Consider the following 21,073-nt stretch of genomic DNA (forward strand, 5'->3'; position numbering starts at 1 on the left):
GTCCTCAGGGGTATTAGCTACTCCTCCTAATTTGGTGTCATCTGCAAATTTGATAAGTATGCTCCCAATTCTGTCATCCAAGTCATTGATAAAGATGTTGAACAGCACTGGGCCCAGGACAGAACCTTGTGGGACCCCACTGGTCACTTCTCTCCAGGATGAAAAAGAGCCATTGTTGACCACCCTTTGGGTTCGGCCAGTCAACCAATTACAAATCCATGTAACAGTTTCATTGTTTAGCCCACATTTCACTAGCTTGTTTGCCAGAATGTCATGGGGAACCCTGTCAAAAGCCTTACTGAAATCAAGATATATTATATCCACAGCATTCCCTTCATCTAACAAGCTGGTAATTTTATTTAAAAAAAAAGAGCTTAGATTTGTCTGGCATGACTTCTTTCTCTGAAACCTGTGTTGACTTTTTGTGATTATGGCATTGCTTTCTAGATGTTCACAGACTCTCTGTTTAATGATCTGCTCTAGAATCTTTCCTGGTATTGATGTCAGACTAACTGGATGATAATTGTTGGGATCCTCTTTTCCCCTCTTTTTGAAGATGGGGACAACATTTGTCCTCCTCCAGTCTACTGGGACTTCTGTTCTCCAGGAGTTCTCAAAGATTATTGCCAATGGCTCTGATATTACATTTGCCAGTTCTTTTAATACCATTGGATGTAGTTCGTATGGTTTTGGAGATTTATATTCATTTCGATTAACCAGATATTACTGTACTAGATAACCAGATATTCCTGTCTGGTCCGTTCTGGTCAGGAAAACCTCTTGCTCCCTATGATGCTGAAATGTAGCTTTCTGGGCCTCCGGCTGCTGTACTTTCTCTTCTAAGAGGGCTACCAACTTGCACTTAGTGCAGATGAAGTTCCCCACATCTGTGGGCAAGAAGACAAACATCCCATAAGTGTTGCAGGTGACTGCAGCAGGTCCCTCAGTGTCCATACTGAAAAGTCTTAAGAAGGCACTGAACAAGACTGTGGGCTTCCCCTGTTAAAACACCAGTGTAAAGAACCCCTGTGGGCCTGGCGTTTGTCCCCAAATTCAGTTAAAGAGCTCAATCAACTGGGACTAGTTTTGTACAGAGCTCTTGGCTACTAGCTAGTTCCAGAGGCAAGTCTCTGACTCACTTCCTCTGAGCAAGTCCCCACAAGCCCCTTAAAGGCGTAGTGAAAAGTAAAGTGTAAAACTGAAAGAGATGTCCTTCAACAGTGTGCCAAGGTGATTTCTCCTCTGTACTCCAAACCTTCCTTGACTATAAAAAATAAAAGTTCCTGTCCACTATACCTTAATGGGTGATCACTGTCCAGAATTTGCAGTTCTGCAGAACATAGTAGTCCATGTCCCACATTAGGTCACTGAAAACATGTTACCTAGAGCCCCAGTAACATTGCTCATTGGTGTTGATCTACAGGTTATTTTGGATTTAGTGTTAAATTGCTTTATTTCTGTATTCCATAGATACTATTCCCCATGTCTGCCTCTTCTCTCGGCTGAAGAGTCCCTTTTGTACAGTGAGTTAGAACAAGGCCATGAGATAGTTCTTCTCTAATACTAGAGCTCTCTTTCTTTTAAACCTTGTCAAGGACTGAGTATGACTTTCTGGAAAGGCTGCTAGACTATTTTGCCAGAGCTGTGTTAGTTGCAGCAAAAACAATAAAGAGTGCCATACCACATGAAAGACAAATAGGCTTTATAAGCTTTTGGGGACGTGGTCCACTTTATCAGGTGCTTGAAGTGTTAATCTCAAATTGACTGATCTGTGTATATATGCCTGAGGGATGGGTTGTGGGGGGCAGAGGATTAAAAAAAGCAAAGTTAGAGGCAATTGAAATACAGAAAGTACAGACAGTGATAATTACCTTATTAACAGTTGCCATTCACAAAAGTAAGTGATGACACAGACACTATTGCATTGGTAAGCTGATTTAACATGTATAGTGAGATTTTAAAAAGTGTTGCCCTTAGTCAGTCCACAGGAAATAGAGTTTAATCTCTTGATGCACTGCAGTTCAACAATTTTGAGTTGACGTGTTTCTGACATTCATTTGTTCAAGAATGGGCACCTGCAGGTAATTGACAAACTGACTTACGAGGATGACGTATTCTACTTTTCTTACAGTATTTTTGAATATTGTAATTGATTATGTCAGGTTTGTGTCCATTTATTCCAGGTCTGGACAGACTGTGGATATGGGGCTCAAGTGGCCTCAAGGCTGGTCTTGAGGCCATTAGCTTCTCTGCACTTAGTGCGTTGTCTTTTTCTTGATCAAAAAAAGGGGGGCAGGGTTAAAAAACTAAAGGAGGAGGCTGAATTGTCTTTTCTAACAGCCAGCAGAAGCAGGGATTCTCCTAAATAGATTTCTGGGGCCCCTATGCTGCTTAGCTATTCAAAAATACCTGTTGTTCAAAACTAGAAGTGGACAACGGGCTTCTCCTCCTCCTTTCTTTTGGTAAGGGTGGTGCCTGGAGGCTTTCAAGAGCAGAAAAATGGTCCCTGGATATAGCATGTTAGTTAAAATTTTTTTTATTATTTTTACTTGGAGACTTGTGAAATTGTCATGTGTAGAAAACAGAAGGATAATGATGACCTATATTATATTTGCTATATGAATTCTTGAGATTCTGGCTATCTTTGTTAGATGTAAAGTCATACAATTTCAAATGGCTTTCTACTTTTCATACAAGTGAAGAATTGGAGTCAGAGGTGTATAAATGTCAATGGTATTTTTACAGACATATTTGAGATATTAAATATGGACAGGAATTTATATGTTTTCGAAGAAACAAAATCAGAATTTAAAACTCAGTTTTGCACAGATTATGAGCATTTAATTGCTAGAATGTAGAAACTACAGTTGCTTCTCTGTTTGCTTGTAAGGACTTCGATCCTCGCTTACTCAGAGGATTAAAATGGAATGTGCAGTCACAGGCACGCACCCCCCTTCAAGTGTAAGGGGCTTGAATATGTGTGAAATTCCGTTTTTGCAGGGGGTGTGTGTCCGGAATGGATCCCCATGAAAACGGAGGGCTGACTGTACTGTTTAGAATAGAAATAGAAGATGAACAAGTAAAAGAATGTATGCTAAAACAGGCACAGAATATAGGTTATAATGTACATATGGACCAGTGGGAGAGAATGTCAATGAAAGGTCTAAATGTTTACCTGCAATGCTTTGTTGTTGTTATAATGAAATTTTTATATAGTCTGATGTTTTTATCATATGTATTTTAGATATAATTGCATTGTATGGAGATTTTTCTGGTTGTAATCCCGCTTCGATCCACTGGGAGAAGCGGGAAAATACAAATAAACATTATTATTATTATTATTATTATTATTATTATTATTATTATTATTATTATGACCTAAAGGCGAATTTTTATAAAATGATTTACTTATGGTACTTGACACCAGAGAAACTTGGAGTAAATAAGTGAAATGATTAAATGGGCTATAGATTGTGGTAAAAACATTAGTTTAGAGAGCTGGAACTATGCAAGAGAAAAAACTAGGAAATTTACTAAATTCCAGGCTTTGAGAGAAAATTATTGGAAGATGGAAAGAAGATGGTACCTAACTCCTAAGAAAAGGTTCCATCCGTCCGAATGGGAAATTTTAATTGATTCTGATCCTCATGTGCTTCATACTTGTGCAGATTCAATTTATCAAAAAAGAAGCGGAAAAAATCAGCATAAAAAAGACGCAGGTTAAATGAGTCTAGCACATGGCCTGCCTCCCCGAATCGCTTCAGTGATTTGGATTAAGTGGGAGCCAGGGTCGTTTGAACTGGTTCAAATCGATTCACGATCCGATTTAAAAGAGTTATGTTGTATTTGATTACAATGACCAGGTTGATTTTAGCACAGAATTGGAAAAATCAGGAAGTACCAAAGATAGACGAGTGGATATTAAAAGTTAACAACATAGTAGAAATGAATACTAACTGGCTATTTGAACAATAAAGATAATGAAGAAAGGGATGAGAAATGATCTCTAGTAGTGAAATATTGTAAAAAAATGGGAATAAATAAGCAGGAGTATGTAAATATGAATGGTGGGCAAATTTAGGAGGACTGTTTGGAATTTTGTTTGAAGGAATATTGATGAAAAGGAGTCTAGAAGAATAAGGTAGTTTGGGGTAGTAGAGACAGATTGAACTTTTGGGTAGTCATATGGACATTTCTAAATGGGCTTATTTGGTCTTGTACAAATGATCACAACTATTGTATTTTTTGTTTTAATTATTAATAAAATTAATTGTTTTAATTATTAATAAAACATATTTTAAAAAAGAAATATGTCCTATGTACATTTAGAGAAAGTAGAATAATTTGATAATTATAACCATCATTTAGCAAGTTGGAAGACATGTCACTCCCCTTTTTCTTTTTTCTTTTTCTTGGTTGTCTTGTTATCTGTGTAGTTTGTTTGTGTAATTTGTAGATGTAGTTAATTTTAAGTTTTTTGATAGGATTATATTTTTCTTTGTCGTTTCAGTTTTGTTGTTCTATACTATTAAACAATTATGTTTTAAAATATTTTTAAAATACGCTACTTTTCCTGGTGTCTTATATTTAACAGGTTATTGATATAGTTGTTTAAAACCCCAAAATGATTACATAATGTTTGTTGTTGTTGTTGTTGTTGTTGTGTGCCTTCAGGACATTTCTGACTTATGGCGATCCTAAGGTGAACCTGTCATGGAGTTTTTCGGGCAAGTTTCTTCAGAGGTGCTTTTGCCATGGCCATCCTCTGAGGCTGAGAGAGTGTGGCTTGCCCAAGGTTACTCCAGTGGGCTTCCATGGCTGAACCAGGATTCAACCACTGGTCTCCCTGTGTCCTAGGAGTTTACCGCATTAAAGTTGGAATGGCCCTTAAGTGTTCTTAAAGGGACCATTCCTGGAATGGGAGGCGGCGGGGAACACTGTATATCTCACAGTGGGAACGTCACCACCAAGCGTTCCCATTCCGTTCTGGGAGCGTTCCCCAGGGCCGATTTTCGGGAATGCTTTCTCAAGCATTCTCGAAAATCGGCCCTCTGGAACACTTCCAGAATGGAATGGGAATGCTCGGCGGCAGCGGCGTTCCCGCTGTGTGATATACAGCGTTCCCCACCGCCTCCCGTTCCAGGCACGGTCCCTTTAAGAACACTTATGGGCCATTCCTACTTTAATGCGGTAAACTTCCGAGTCCAATGCTCTAACCACTATGCCTACTGCTACAGCTAAATGTACAAAAAAGAAGAAAAAGGAGGAATACTGTATTCTTCATCTTCAGTGTGATGCAGCTTTATTTAGATAAATAAATTACATAACATCCATATATCAAAATGAAAACATAGGACAAGATATATATACTTAAATATAATCCATGAAAGTTACAAAACTGTTCTTTCATAATAGAACCACAACTTGTTTACTTGTTTTCGAAAATGTGTGGACATCAAATCTGCGGTATTTGGGCCAGAGTGTACCAGCACTGTGCAGAGGGAAGATTAACAGCAGTCAGTATAAAGTCATGAACCACTTTACTCATGATTCCCAGACATTATCAACTTAATTAACAAAGAACAAACTAGTGAAGAGGTCATGTTCCTCAGTTCATTTGCATCATTATGAAAGAAAATCTACCAGAATAGGAAATCTTACTATCTCCAGCAGATAATATCTTAATTGTGTTAGTGTGTGAGAAAGATAATGACTGGAGAAAGAACAGCTAGGAAAGCAAGTGTCCCTCACTTCACCAAGAAGCTGCTTGAGAAATACCACAGCAATTGAATCAATAATCCTGGTTATGTTTGCTTCTGGTCGTTTTGCTTGTGGAGCCATTTCTCTCATTACCTTCTTTCCTCAAGGGGTCGGTAGCTGCTGAAAGTAGTTGAATGGATCTGTGCACATTATGTGACATGATAGCAGTGTGGAAACCTTCTCCACTGCTCTCCTTGTATCCAAGGTCAATAGGCAATGAATAGTCAGTACATTTTTTTCCATCTTCCAATATTGGGACCAAGATAGACCTCAGCTTGGATTCCTAGATGCAAGGTGGATAGAAAATACAACATAGCACTAATGGCAGTTGTCATTCTTGGCTGTGATGTAAGGCTAGATGGTACAAGAGAATCATGACAGAAGAGAAGGAGAGAGTGTGTAGAAGGATCAGACCCCAGGCATGTGAGCTGGTGAACAGGTGTAGGAGTCCTTTGTAAAAGAGAGGTTGAAACCCAGAATGATGCTCAAAGAATGTTATGTTGTGGTGTAATGGACCTAATGTGTTTTAGTATATTACTGCCTTCATCACTGAGAGATGACAAGAACTACTGTATACACTCAACTATCAGTTGACCTCATGTATAAGATGAGGGCAAGTTTTGGGGCCAAAATTATCAATTTTGATATGACCTATGGATAGGTCAAGTGTAAAACTTGGAGGCTCCTTCAGTGTGTATGCGAGTGGCAAGAGGGAAGCAGCAATCAGTACGAGGCTTCAGTGTTTCAGCCTTCACTCCCCAGCGAAGCTCGCGGGTGGTAGAGGGACTGTAAAACAAACAGCAGTCAATCAGTCACCAAGGACTCTTTATTTGCTTGGCTGAGGACAGAAAGAAACTGCATGGGGAAATCTGAAAGAATTGCTGTCACATTACCATACTGACCCATAAATGAGTCGACCTGGGATTTAGGGGTCAATTTTGGGGCATAAATTTTTAGACTTATAGATGAGTATATACAGTATATCAAGATATTAATATACAGTATATTAAATAATAAAAGATACTCTCAGATAACACGTACAATATGTGATCTATTAACGTGTATCAGAATCAATCCTAAATTTGTAAGAAGTGTATTCTAAGCAATTCTGAATCAAATGGGTGAGTGGCCACACCATGATTATTTTAAAATTATGTGTCTGAACTGTCTTTATACATAAATATTTTAAGTATACATAAGTATTATACATATGTATAAATATTTTATATCTAAACACATACACACAAACACATATACACATGCATAGACAAAAATATTGGGGGAAGTGCAGCCCTCATTGATCACATGTGGTGCTAAGGGCCTTCTGACCCCCTTTTAACTTTTAAAATTGAGGATGCTCCTCATGCTTTCTTTGGGGTGTGGGTGCAATTTTGCCTTGTTTGTTTGTTTCTGATGAATGCTTTTGGCCAATGAGATGTCTTTTCCCCCTAAAATTGGAAGTGAACAAATTCAAGAAAATCATTTGAGGCTGTAAGTGGAACTTTTCTTTGCGGTCCAATGAAGGTGTTGGCCACCTTGAGATAGAAGACTTTGATAGAAGTTTTGCATTTTTCCTAACAATGTCTTTTTATTTCCTAGCAGAAAAGTATATCACGGTGGTTGACTATTTCAAAACTCAGAGGATTCATACATCAAAGAAAAACAGGAAAAGGCTCTGGCAATTATTCAGTAAGTACATTTTTAAATTTTAACTTTTCTGTTCATAGTGTATATGCTACTGATGCCCAACTGAATAGGAGAGGAGTATGGGAAGGAGTAAAATGTTTCCCTCTGAATAGTGTCTTGTAGCTTTGATGTTCCCAAAACAAATAGGTTAGAGAAGTTGTGCTCCTAGGATCAGTTTGAATGGATCAACATGTATGAATTTTTGAGGAAAGAAAGTTGTTAACTCCACATCTCCAATGGCAATTGTAGTACCTTAGACCTGGAACATTCTTCCAGTGGAGTCTTGCCAGGCTTTCAGTATCCATGCTGAGGCAGTCTTATTTTTGACAGTCCATTTGGCATCCATTTGCCTATATGTAAGCAAGGCAAACAAGAGGCCAAAATTAGATAAGTACTGTATTTCAAGAAGGTTTTGAACCCAAGCTGCCATAGAATGTGCTGCCTTATTTACTGCCCAATTTGCAGGTGAATATGAGGTTACTGATAACCTCTCTTGGGAAGGGACTTCTTTGATTTTTCTTGGAGGGGGGATTCAAATGTCTTGGACAGTTTTCTTGGTATCAGCAGTAGTGACTTTCAGAACTCGTTTTATTAAACTCCATACACTATCTCCTGTAAAGCAACACTATGTCTTGGTGTAGTGTTGATCTGGGATTTTGAGACACCCATACGGAAAAATGTGGCCATCATTTTTTCTTGTAGAAGCCATCTCAAAAGTTTTATGTGTCATGATATGGTATTGATCAAAAGGGCATCAGTAAAGGGAACATTGGCTGTTGCTTGGAGTATCTCTGCCACTTGCAACAACCAGAAAAGGATGTTCTAACAGGAAGAGAGGTTAAAGAACACTGCTGCTGATATTGCTAAAGTAAGTTTCCCCCCATAGCATCTTGCCAAACCTTGTTCTGTTTTCACTGCAACCCGAATTTTGAGCAAGAAGTCTGCCAAACTGAATTTTTGGTTCAGCCTTGAGTATAATCCTGAGTGATAAGGGGCACCTTCATAATAAGCCTTTGTCATGGGAGAATTAATAGGCAAAAGCCACAGTGTGGCTACACACAAAAATAATTTTGCCAAAAATAATTGTGGAAATTTTGTTCAAAGATGAAGACTTTGTTTGGGTTGCTTTATGTGCTTTATGTTGTTGTTTTGCTTTGGTAAAAGAGAGCTGTTTATTTGGAAATGAACATTAGCATTTGAGGATAATAGTCAAAGCTGTTGGATTTTCAAGGGCTAGCTTGGGTATTTGCTCACTTGATGAAGCAAGGCATGGGGCCATGCCTTGTGTGAATTACTCTACTCAGAAATCAAAAATAAACTCCATATAGGAAAAGGCTCATCCACATACACTGTCACCTAGGGACTCCTGTGTAACATTTGCTGTATGTAAAATGCTTTGAGAAGCCTTCAGGCTGAAACTTACACTTGTGAAATTTGTTAATGAGTTGTTTTAATTACAAGTCAGTAGTTACAGATGTACTCAAACCATGTGCTTAAATCTGAACCTTGCTTGCTTAATTTGTAGCATACTTCAGGGAATGATGCAGATGTAGCACATTATACAGGACGTACATCATTCATTTTATGGTGCTGATTTGTGCTAGAAAATTAATGTCTTGCTTAACTGTGATATCTGGGGCTTCAGTTTTCATGTTTTGAGCATATAGAGAATTTGGTTTCAGTCCTCAGAACTCACTGAATTATTTTATTAAGCCTACCTTTTAATTTAATTTTAATGCAGCAATCAATAATGGCTTCACATTTATTGACTGGAATTTCTTTCCTACTGTTGTTTATCATGGATGAAGAATATGTGATTTTATTGACCCAGTAAAAATTAGGACATAAATCACTATCTCTTTACTTTTCTGTCATATGCAGATAACTACCCCGTGGGGTTTTTCCATCATGGAAACACTGATGATGCAGATAGTACTACAGAAGTGTGAGAAATCTAGTCAAGACCTAGTTCAGACCTGATAATGTTCTATGTTTTTTACAAGATACAAATATTTTTTTCCCCTTTGCAAATTTTTGTACTTATACTGATGGAAATACATCATTTGGAATAGGAGTTTTAGGGAAGGCAATGGTGATTCCACTAGTTCTGGATCTTACTGCTCCCCCCGCCCCCCATTTTGGGAGAATGGTGGGATATAAGTGCAATAAATAAAATAAATTAAATATATGGAACCTTAGATTAGAAAAAATGAGGATGTTACTTTACCATGAAAAGGAAGTGCAAGCTAACTTTTTTTTTTTTTTACATCTTCCCTCTCCCAGTACATAATAGCTTCTGCCAAGTGATCATAGATGAATCCTAGGTAATCTTAACTGAGGAGTCACAAAGGTGAAGTGCTTTATAGATAATGCAGAGTAATCCAACACCGAACTGATTTTTTTGAATTTGGAACTGCATCCTATTGTAGTGTTTCTCAAACATTTCCACATAGATCACTTTGCATAACTTATTGTATCTGCTTCCTCTGTCTGACTTTTCAAGTTTGGAATCTGATTTTTCTACTGTAAGCGAGTTTACTGTGCTGTTCATGAAGGCAGGTGAAAACCATATTGGCATTAAAGCAGGGTACCTCTATTCTCTTCCTAGAACCCCACAGAGAAGGAAACAGCAGCTCTACTGAATTTTGTTCTTTTCAAAGCATTTTGCAAGAGAGGAAGGGGCAATAGAGGTGAAGTCATTTCTACAAACCAGTGTGGGTTGATAAATGCCGTCTGATGGAGGAATTCAACCCATCGTACTCTCTAAAGGAAGTTCTACCTGTTCCAAGATTCTTTCTGTCCACAGAACTTTGTTCTCTGCAGTTCAGGAATCCAGGACCTACTTCATTCCTTTGTACTCAGTTAGCATCTCCGTTTCCATTTGAAACTATTTGGATAGAATAGTGCCTGTTGGCACTTTTTCACTCATTGTCACATGATAGTTTCAGAAATAAAAGATAAGTCAAAATGAAAGTACAAAGAGGTGATATTTTCAAGTTTATCTGATGACTGGAAAAATTCTGTCCAGATATACAAACCAGAAAGTAACATGTGGGGGAGGGGGGGGACTCAGAGAACAAACTGGAAAGCAGCAAATATTCTGTTTCCATTATCTCCTTACCACTTTTTTTTGCTATGATATTTGGCCCACTGCTGATTCTCATCTACATTTTGAAAATGCAATTAACCCTGCACTTAATTTACAGATGCAGAACACAACACAGCGTAATCATTTGTATAGAACAAGTATGGTTAAAAAAAAATTGAACTGTGATTTTTTTTTCTAGTGGAGAACTCAAAACATCCAGACTGCCCATGGCATGGAAAACATGGTACCTTTTCGAATTTTGCCATGCCTCACTTTCTTCTCAGATGAATGCTTACAAGGATATGTACCTCTTCCTCTTATTACTTCTGACTTCATCTTGTACATTAATACAACAACATCTGACACTAGTCTCTTAGACTGATACTAGGAAAGGTCAGGGGTTGACAGACTGTCAGTTATTCCACAGGGACTGGCTGGGATCTCTTACTATGACGGCACAAAATTGGTACACAAATCTCATGTATTAAGGTAGTAAGTAAGACTGTTAAATTGGAATACTGTGTCCCTGCTTTTTATGCCCAATGGCAGCTGTGGGCAACTGTCAGAAGGCCACATTGCTCCACTGAACTTGAAGGACTGCACTCCCAGCACAATCCCTATAAAAATTAAATATTTTTTGTCACTCAGTGCCCTCTAGGGCAGTGGTTCTCAACCTTCCTAATGCTGCGACCCTGTAATACAGTTTCTTATGTTGTGGTGACTCCCAACCATAGAGGAGCGGTATCTTGGTTCCTAAGACCATTGGAAATATGTGTTTTCCGAGGGTCTTAGCCCACCCCTGTGAAAGGGTTGTTCAACCCCCAAAGGGGTCACGACCCAGAAGTTGAGAACTGCTGCTCCAGGGGGTATGAAGGTCATATTTGCCAGATTTCTGGCCTAGAGGGGGTTTGAGGGCGTCGGGGGCATTTTTGACAGCTGGGTGCCACAAAATGAGTACATGATTTCTGCAGGGTACCCTTTTCTTACCTCTGTGCTATAGGAATCATCCATAGTGAACTCAGCACTCTATGCGGTTTACAGTCTGTAAGCTAATTGCTCCCAACAAGCTGATTACTCATTTTACCAACCTACGAAAGGATGGAAGGCTGAGTCAGCCTTGGAGTCCTGGGATTGAACTCACAACATTGTGGCCGCTGTACCAGCATTTAATCACTGCACTACCAGGGCTCCCTAGTAAAACCCACTTAATTCAATGGAGATTACTGCCTGGAAAGTAAGTGAAACCTTGCCATATGCGGGGGATCCGTTCCGGATCCCGCCGCGTATGGCAATTTCCGCCTATGCTCGAGCCCCATTGTAAACAATGGGGCTCGTGCACGGCGGCGCGGAGGTGCGCGGGGCGCAACGGGCGCGCGCGGGGCGCAACAGGCGCACACACCCATTCAACTGAATGGGACGCGCTTCCCCTTCCGCCCCGCACGCACCCAGCGGCTTGAGCGCGTACGCTCAAAGCCGCTTATTAAAAGTCCGCGTATGCGGAGGCACCACTGTGTATATATATAAGTACACAAAATAAAAAGAGAATAACCGTTTAATTACTAGAGAGCACTAGGATTTTACTTCTGTTGTATTATGGTATTGTGTACTGTATTGTGGAGAGAGATGCTGTTTCCTGGCACCTCTTGCAGTGAACTTGGACCTCATTGAGAAGAAAGGAAGGAAAGAAATAAGGAAGGAAGGAAGTGGATAGAGGAAAATTTAAACAACAACCAATGTTTAGCTTGTGATGAATGAGAGGTCTGTACCAAGATAAGGAAAATGGCAAAACCACTGCTTTGGGGAAGAATTTATGTAAGTTCACATGTAAGTTTTGCTGACTAGTGACTTTCAATATATTCATTTTCTGAGCATGTTTTACACCATACTCTGTGTAGTATCGATTGTGTTGAAACATTGGAATTATAAAATTCAATCAGATTCCTTATGGATTTCTCCATATCATTAATGTCCTATCTGTTCATGTTCATGTACATACAGCATGTCCTCCCCATCTGCAGGTGTTCAGCACTCCCCTTCCCCCACAGATGAAAAAAAGCAACATGCATGCTGAAGCCCTATTATACTCTGTAGGCAGTGATATGTGCATGGAGATACTGGTGTAGCCATGTGCATGAACCATCATTAACAACAATGGGGCATGGTGACCCATGGACACTTGAGTCTGTGGATGGCTAGCTCCCCAATACAGGTAGGCCTACTGTATTGAAATGGTTGGTATACTTTGGAGCTGAGCTGAGCTATAACCTTAATCACATATGCTTGAAAATAAGTTCCATTGAAATATTTGGACATACTTCCTAGTGTGATAGGACTGTTAATTACATAGGGAGAAGGAGTCTAATATATTCTAATTAGTTAGTTTATGCTTCTGTGTTTCCAAACAGTTGATTAATAATAAGTGATTTCTTAGCAGATATAATAAAATTTCTAAAATATTGATAGATTGTCATAGCATAAAAATAGCTGTAAGTAGAACTGACACTATCTGTGGTACTGTGTTAGTGGCACCATAAATAGTTAACATAGGCATAAAACATTTGTTTCTTTTGTTCTGCCTTCGATACATTTCAGTAAGGAACCAATTATACTGGAATGATTTAGAAGACTGTTGTTATACATAGATTTTTCTCTAACAATTTATCACATGTTTGAATTACATACACACTAATTTCTAGGTGATACCAGGCATTTTAATTTTTATAGGCTCACTTTGGAGGTATGCTGTTTAAATGATGCATGCATCTTAAGAGTCCAGAAGCTGTGCCAAAGCTGTTCTCCAGTCCTTAGGACTGAAGTGTGGCTTTGGCATGGCTTTCGGACTCTTAGGACGCATGCATCATTTAAACAGCATACCTCCAAAGTGACTCGAAGCAGCTTTATTCTGGCCTCTCTGTACGGGCCCTTAGTTTTATAAAATACTATAGTGTTTCTTTCCCCACAGTATCTTGTACATTTTTGTATTTGGTCCTTTTTCTAATTCTTAAAATCAGGGAAATATGATTCCATTTTTGCCTGACCTCTGTTTGACAATTGCCTTGTTTCTGTCTGACAGTCATTTGAATTAAATATGCAGTTAAATCTGATGAGTGACTGGACAGTATTTTTATTATTAATATTTAAAAATGAGGTAATATGGCAAGACATATATAACAATCTGACTGCTCTATTTTGATCTAGTTGCCAAGCATAGATAACTGGGGCAAGACAATCTAATACAGTATCTCAGGTGGATAGTTTGTTTTTTCAAAATGTACAGTGTAGAGTCAAGGCTTTATCAGTTGCCTCCTTTTTTGTTACTGTATTTGGACAGTTCTCCTGATTATAAACCAAGCTGAGAAGGTTTAGTAGGATATATTCCAGTTTATCGTTACAGAAAAGGGATAATTCCTCTAATATGGAGAAAGATGAATTGCAACAGGGAGACCTCATCCCCCCACCCCACAGGTTACCCTGTCTGTAATTGTATGTGCTATATTTATGAATTTGTAGTGCTATTTCTTTCTAAAATACAAGGTGATTCAAAAAGAATGGTGCAAAACCAAATAAAAACAGCACCATTTGCATCATTCTTTTTGAATTGTCCTGTACAATAGCCATGGTTAGTACTTCTCATATTGTGTAGATTATGTTTTTAGTGCAAGAAAGAATGGGGTTTCCACGTTGACAGAAATGGAGTCAAAATGCAACTACAGAGCTATAAATACAAAGCATGTTCATAGAACATGTTTAGTTGAACAACAAAATGTATGTGCATTCATACACATCTAACCAAAAACAGCCCAGTGGATACTGAGCATGGCTGGTGCCACAGAATGTTCTATATCAGTTAGAAGAGAAAATCGGGTGTGAGGAAAACATAAATTGGCCTGCTGAGAGAGCACTTTAGACTACTACCGGTATATATAATCATGTATACGTCAAGAAATTTAGGTCAAAAATTGACCCAAAAAAACTGAGTTGACTTATCCACAGGTCAGTGTAGGTACTGTACTTAACCTCTTATTTAAAAAGGGAACCATCCCCTGGTGAAAGGCAAGATTGTAATCTGTCCTAGAAGCACTACCCCCCTGCCCCCTTCTCTCATCCATCCAGTCTTTAGGGTGAGCACAAACAGTTATGCTTATTGGAATTTTGTAACTTCTTTGGCATTGCTTTCCTTTGCGTCATCCTTTAGATCCTTTGTTACCTGCCCTTAAATTTTACCCTCAATTTATCCATGGGTCTTATCAAAATCTATAACTTTGGCCCCAAAACCTGCCCTCAGCCTATACATGAGGTCGACTTATAGTTGAGTATATACGGTAAAAGCCTGTTATAGAGTTAGTATGGTTAGGAATCTGATCAGAAGGAAACTCTAAGGGAATGAGGATACACTAACAGTTTGTTCTATGTCTTACTCTTTATGATTGTACTTCTCATTTTCTGATATTGGATGAGATATTGAACACAGGTTCTGTGGATCATTGTGGTGATTGTTGGATTAAATTAATATAGATTAAACATTAGCAAATCTTTGACATTGGGGAGGCACGTGTTTTTTAAAATTGTATTCCTTCAGTGTGGAATTGAAGTGTGGCTGGATCTTGTGTGCTCTCACTGTTGCTAAAGGGCTTATACTCCAAAGGTTGGAAAAATAAACATTCACCATCTATTGTTCAGTGTTCAGAAGATCTCATTGCTTTAGCTAATCATGAATGTATGTTTTATGGAGGTTGGCTTCTAGGAAATGTGTTTTGGGAAATCTGGCCATGTATAAGGGCCATATACATATCCTGTGTACTTCTCCCTTCCTGTCTTTTTTCTTTTTCTTTTTACTTTCTTCATAATCATAATTTTAAAAAGCCATATAAAAATATAATAAAGCTCTGATGTGTCAAAATTCTATTATATCAAACATTTTGCAGAGGTGTATATTTTATTCATTTTTGCCATTTCATGCAATATTTGTGGGCATTACTAAGGAGAAAAAGAGCAATTCAATTCTTTCTCAACAGAGCAAGAAGGAAGACTTGGAGTAACACACTTTGTGAAGTACTGATATTTCAAAGCAAGTTGGCTTAGCAGTTTGCACTGCTTGTTTATTTTTGAAAGTATTTTACTGTGTGTTTTAGAGACAGCGTGGTGTAGCAGTTTGAGTGTTGGGCTACAACTCTGGAGACCATGTTTTCATTCCCAGCTCAACCATAAAAATCCACTCAGTGACTTTGGGCAAGTCACATGCTCTCAGCCTCAGGTGAAGTAAATGGCAAATCTCCTCTGAACAAATCTTGCCAAGAAAACCCCCGGATAGGTTCCCCTTAGGGTTGCCATAAGTTGGAAACAATTTGAAGACACACAACAACATTATCTTTAAGGCTGGACAGAGCTGAGGAGTAACAGTAGTTGTAAGTAGTACATTTTCCTGAAGAAGCTATGCTCTGAACTGATGAAGAAGAAATTTTATCTGTACTGTGTATCACGAAAGAAATAAGAATTGTCACAATGTAAAGATAGGAAATATATTTATGAGAAGTATGTTTATTACTTTCACAAATGCTGGCACTTTCTTGTCTTAATTTTAAGTAATACCCTTGGAAAAGCATTCCATTTTCCTTGAGATCAGAGACTTTTTCACATCATACATTTCTAAGGGCTAACTTGAGTCCATCCTGTGGAATCATGGGATTTGGATGTGGCGGGGAGGGGGGGATATTTGGAATTATCAGCCAAATACCTCTAGTGTTTTAGCAAACTGCAAATCCAAAAATTCCCCAGAACACAATCATGGGAGTTAAAGAATAATCATAGTGTTACAATTTTGAAAAAAAGGGTCCATGATCTGAGAGTTTAGTGTAGTAATTCTTAGTTCAGTCCATGGGCACAACCCACTGTCTTTAGTGGCTTTGGCTGTGAAGCTTCTTTGTGTTTTATACATTCCCTTGTTGTCACTGTTTCCATAAAGCTGTATTTTGACAAACAAGAACCATATGTAAGGAAAAAAGTGTGTGTGTGTGTGTGTGTGTGTGTGTATTTCTCAGCCTTTTTGCCAGTTTTAATCTGTTAGAACAAATCTGTTTCTTTTTTTCAGGGTGTTAAGCCCTGCAGCTTCTCTTCCTGGGCACACCTGCCAACATTTTAATCTATAAATAAGGAGCCTTGTGGAACAAAAATAAGACACACCTCCCAATTCCATTGAAATCTGCTGGAACATAGAGCTTATTTTGGCAATGTTGAGGAAAATGAAAAAAAAAAGCCATCATTACAACCCTAAGCAACCGAAATGGAAGGGCTGTCTTTCTAAACAAGAAAAGTTGATATAAGCATAGTCCAAGCAATTTTGCTTACACTTACAGGTTGATGGTGTGCCTGGTTAAACAACAACAACAAAATTGAAGGAAAATTATGGTCATCAACTTTATTCTTTCAAAACTGAGCTTTTTTTCTTTTGCTGTTGTGCTTACTTATTTAACAATAGATCCAGTAACGTTCTGTCTTACAATGTTAATTTATCTGTTATTTTTTTAAAAAACAACCCTGTTTATTTCCTCTTAGCTCTGGGGCCTAGACTAGAATGGATGTGATATTTGCCTCCTAGCAGTGCACAACCAAATTTTCCTGCATTCCCAATGTCCCTCAAGGAGCTTCCACAACCAGATTAGGCCAAGCATGCAAGCCCCCACCAAATTAGATCAGGACGCCTACGAAAACCACCTACCATTATGAGGAAAGTTACAAATTAAATATTCAATTCAGCAATATTAAGAGAGAATGGGTAGGGATGAAATTCCCAAGCAAACTGACATGTGGAGTGAGGGAGCCTGATTTAAATAGCTTGGGAGAAAATCAGAAATATACACTTGTCCTCCTGTGGACCAGTCCAACAGTTGATATGGCAGAACCAGATTGGTTTATCTTGCCACACTTTCTTGCAGACCACAAAACCATGTTGGCTTGCAGGAATGGGAAGGTGGCACCCACTCCAGAGGGGAAATGGCACCTAATATGTTCTTGCTTGCCACCATGATCTGCAAGTGCTACTCCAAGTAAATCAAGAACACTATTCTTGTGCAACTTCCACTTTGATTTCATACATGTGGTTTAATCTACTGAGAACTTCCATAAGGAACTTTTGGGTTTTACTGTTTCCTGACATAGTCCATAACAGCCAACAGTGGTCTATACAGGAAATGAGGGATAAGTAACAGTTAATCACCAGCTATTTGGTATAGCAACTTTATTTCAACCTTGGTCTTGTTCAATAGATGAGTGCACATTTAAAGTACTTAAATAAGTATTTAAAGCTTCTTAAGGTCATGACTGAAGAATATCCTGCTAGCTGTCCTTATCCAAGGACGCTGACATTAGTGCTAGTGGTTTTTAAAAGGAAGGACTTTAAGATCTTGATGCTTTGATTGGGAAAACACAGAATGAATGCAGTTCCCCACTCATCCCCTGCAAGTGGAAAAGAGGCTTTCTTTGACTTTGGCACAATAGACATAAAACAGCTCTTCAGTGTTTGTGTCAGTTTGGCTTTCTAGAGTTAAGAAGTATGAGTGTTGGGAAGTTACATCCAAGATTCAAGCTATCACTTTGATTAAGTGAGCAGTTTGGCATATGTCTTGGCTACCCTTCATGGGAAGGTAAGACCCTTTTACGTTCACCATCAACTGTGATTAGCATCTTGGGAACCCAGACACAATTCTTTTGTGTCAATATTGAGGAAGTATCTTCACTGAAATAATATTCTGTATACAAATAGCAAACTTATCTCCAGAATGCCTTTTCCCACCAAAATAGCAGCACCCACTCCCAGAGGTATCATCAGGCTTGTGGGGAGCTCATGATCTGCTAACTAACTTTAGGGGAAATAACTTGTAAAGGGAAACTCCAGATAGTCCTATTACATTGAACATGTTCAATGGTCATGGTGTGTTGAATATCTGGTATCACATGGGTCCCACAGGACAAGGTGGAAATGTAAAGAGAATGTTTATGACCTGGCACCCTGAACAGGAAACACTTGAATACTGCAGGAGTGAGCAACTTCAATGAATTTGGAAGCATTTTCCCACCTCCCTAGTGTTTTCTCAGGATTCACCCCTCCTGCTGGATGTGTTGCTAAAATGTGACAACAGAAATCACCAAAAGCCTGTTCCTGATTTCTAAGAAAACAACATGTTCACTTAAACTACAATTTGTCAAAGTCATGTATCTTATTTTAATGGAAACCTTTTCATTCTGGAGGCTTACAGGGGCATGATTCTTCTTGTTTTTAGAAGAATCTTCCCTCCACATTATGGGTGGTGTTAGGTGCTTCACAGGCACCAGGAGTTGCAAAATAGATGTTGGGGGGGGGGGGGGGCTATATATGCTAAAGGCCAAATAAGCATGCATAGATGATTGTCTGCTAGAAGAAACATTTGGGAACTCAACGTTTCATAAGGCGGGATGGGAAGCAGAACTTTCCCTTTCAATTGATAGTAAGACCTGGGAAAATAGATGGACTTATCTACCATTTAAAGCTAGGTCCATTGCCATTAAAGAGAATTCTATCCAGTTGGTCCATCAATGGTACCTCACCCCAGTCAAATTGACTCGTATGTCTACGGATGCTAATCCAAAATACTGGAGGGGTTGTGAAGGTATGGGGACCTTTGTACATATGTGGCTGGATTGTCCCTTAGTGCATGAGTATTGGACAGAAATTTTACAACTGATCTCCAAGATCATTAAACACAGTATACAATTATCACCACTTTTGGTCCTGTTCTCCATTTTTATGAATGAAAATAAAGCCCTGCAATATAAAGAACTTATTACAGTAGTTTGCTTCTGGCTGTTGCCAGGCTTGAGATAGCCAAGAACTGAAAAACTGGAAAGTTGAATATTGCAGGATGGTGGACTAGAGTGTGGTTAATGGAGAAAATGGCAGATAATAATAACAGAGAGGCTTACACTCTGGATTGACCTTTCATAAGATTTGACACCCATTTATTGAATACATCCAGCAAGATCTAGTCTCTAGAAATCCCCCAATTTTAGCTAAATTGTTATGGAAAGATATCTTTCAGGGTCCCTGAATACACCTTTTATCTATAATTTTTAGGACCTTATCTGGGTTATTGATTTTATTGTTGTTTTGGTGTACTGTTGGTTGTCATGTTTTATTTTAGAATGTATTAATAAATTTTAATTAAAAATAGATGTGGGGCATATTATGTCTCAGGTTGTGTGTTGTTCACAGGTGTAAATACTGCAGCATTCTATTTCAGATGCTACTTGTATTATACCTAGTTGTGTTACTTGCTGTAAGAAGTCTGCTTTGAGGAGCTTTTGGACTAGAGCTGCAAGATGTATTCATCTTTGAAGATAGCTTTCTCTAGTCTTTTGATGTCTGAAAATAAGATGGATGGATTGGACAGAGAAGCTAATACAGTCAGTGCTCAGGGCCCTTGCCAGACATTTTTCACAAAGCAGTGCCATTTCCTCTACTAAATGTCATGTGTCTTATGTAAGCATTCTTCAGGAAGCTACATTAACATGAGGGTAAATGTAAAAATGTTCAGTGCTGTACAAGATCTCTTTTAAAAAAGAAAAAAAAATCACACAGGGAAAATGTCTGAGCCCAAGCTGTGTTGGAGGGGGAAAGTATCCATTTAACTTCCTACTCCTTAGATCTTCTGCCACCTCTAAGGTAATGATTCTTCTTTGGAGCCAGGTTTTTTTTATAAGTATTCAAACATAAGCAAGTGAGCCATAGGCTTTGTATGTGAAAGGCATTGCCAGTAGGTTTGAAAGGGAAGACTGCTGTGTTAGAAGAACATGTCCAAGGATGCTTGTTATTCTGATGTGATTAGTAGAGAAGGGTGACAGTTGATAGTGATTGTTTTTCATACAATGAACATCCAGATGAATTTAATTTAAATAGAAACCCTCATTCCTCTGTAGCAAGTCCAAGCAACTGTAGCCTGATCTCATATGTGAAAATAGTGTATGTTTCCAAAACTCTTTTATGTTCTTTCAGTGCTTGTCTGTGCTTGAAAGAATGCAGATAAATATGCAGGCCTGCTGCAGCTCTCCTGTCAATAGGGTAGGGCTATGTGTACTCTGCACTTCAAATAAATTCTTTGCTGGAGTGGGGGGGGGGGGTACTAATGTTTCTTACAGAGAATGCAAATTTGCACATATTTTCCTTAGCTTGCATAATTTATTTTACTTCTGTTAGTTATTGTATGGAGGCAAGGGAATATATTTAAGTCTCATCCCCTAACCCCTGGAAGTTCTTTACTAGGCATTTTACTAGATATTTTCTATTTACTTTTATGCCCATCTTCACACGTACAAGGGCTAGAAACGTATTTATTTATTTTAACCTATACCCTGCCAGACAGGCTATTTTGGTCCTTCTGAGTCATGTCCCATTGAAGAATTCATGCAAAACTTGTCCCTACAAGGTAGGCATTTTATGGCATTGCCATCTTAATAGCTGTAAATAATGTTCCTAGATTTTAGCCACGTACCACATAGTTTTTTCTTTTT

At 38.6% G+C, this 21,073-nt stretch overlaps 1 protein-coding gene across 10 annotated transcripts in view; it reads left to right on the forward strand.

Annotated features, from left to right (window-relative positions):
* Positions 1-21,073, forward strand: part of ATXN1 (ataxin 1) — a 291,552-nt gene that overhangs the window by 45,913 nt on the left and 224,566 nt on the right. For 8 of the 10 annotated variants that reach the window (XR_016280568.1, XM_089516778.1, XM_089516777.1 and 5 more), the window contains exon 3: positions 7,363-7,449. The gene's annotated coding sequence lies outside the window, so the exon portion shown is untranslated. Of the gene's footprint in view, positions 1-7,359; positions 7,450-10,054; positions 10,303-21,073 lie in introns of those variants that run through there. The other 2 variants (XR_016280569.1, XM_089516780.1) reach the window with 2 other exon arrangements.

The sequence above is a fragment of the Sceloporus occidentalis genome, unplaced genomic scaffold, assembly GCF_023333645.1.
Source record: "Sceloporus occidentalis isolate IW3139 unplaced genomic scaffold, rSceOcc1.0.p SCAF_3, whole genome shotgun sequence".
Taxonomy (NCBI): domain Eukaryota; kingdom Metazoa; phylum Chordata; class Lepidosauria; order Squamata; family Phrynosomatidae; genus Sceloporus; species Sceloporus occidentalis.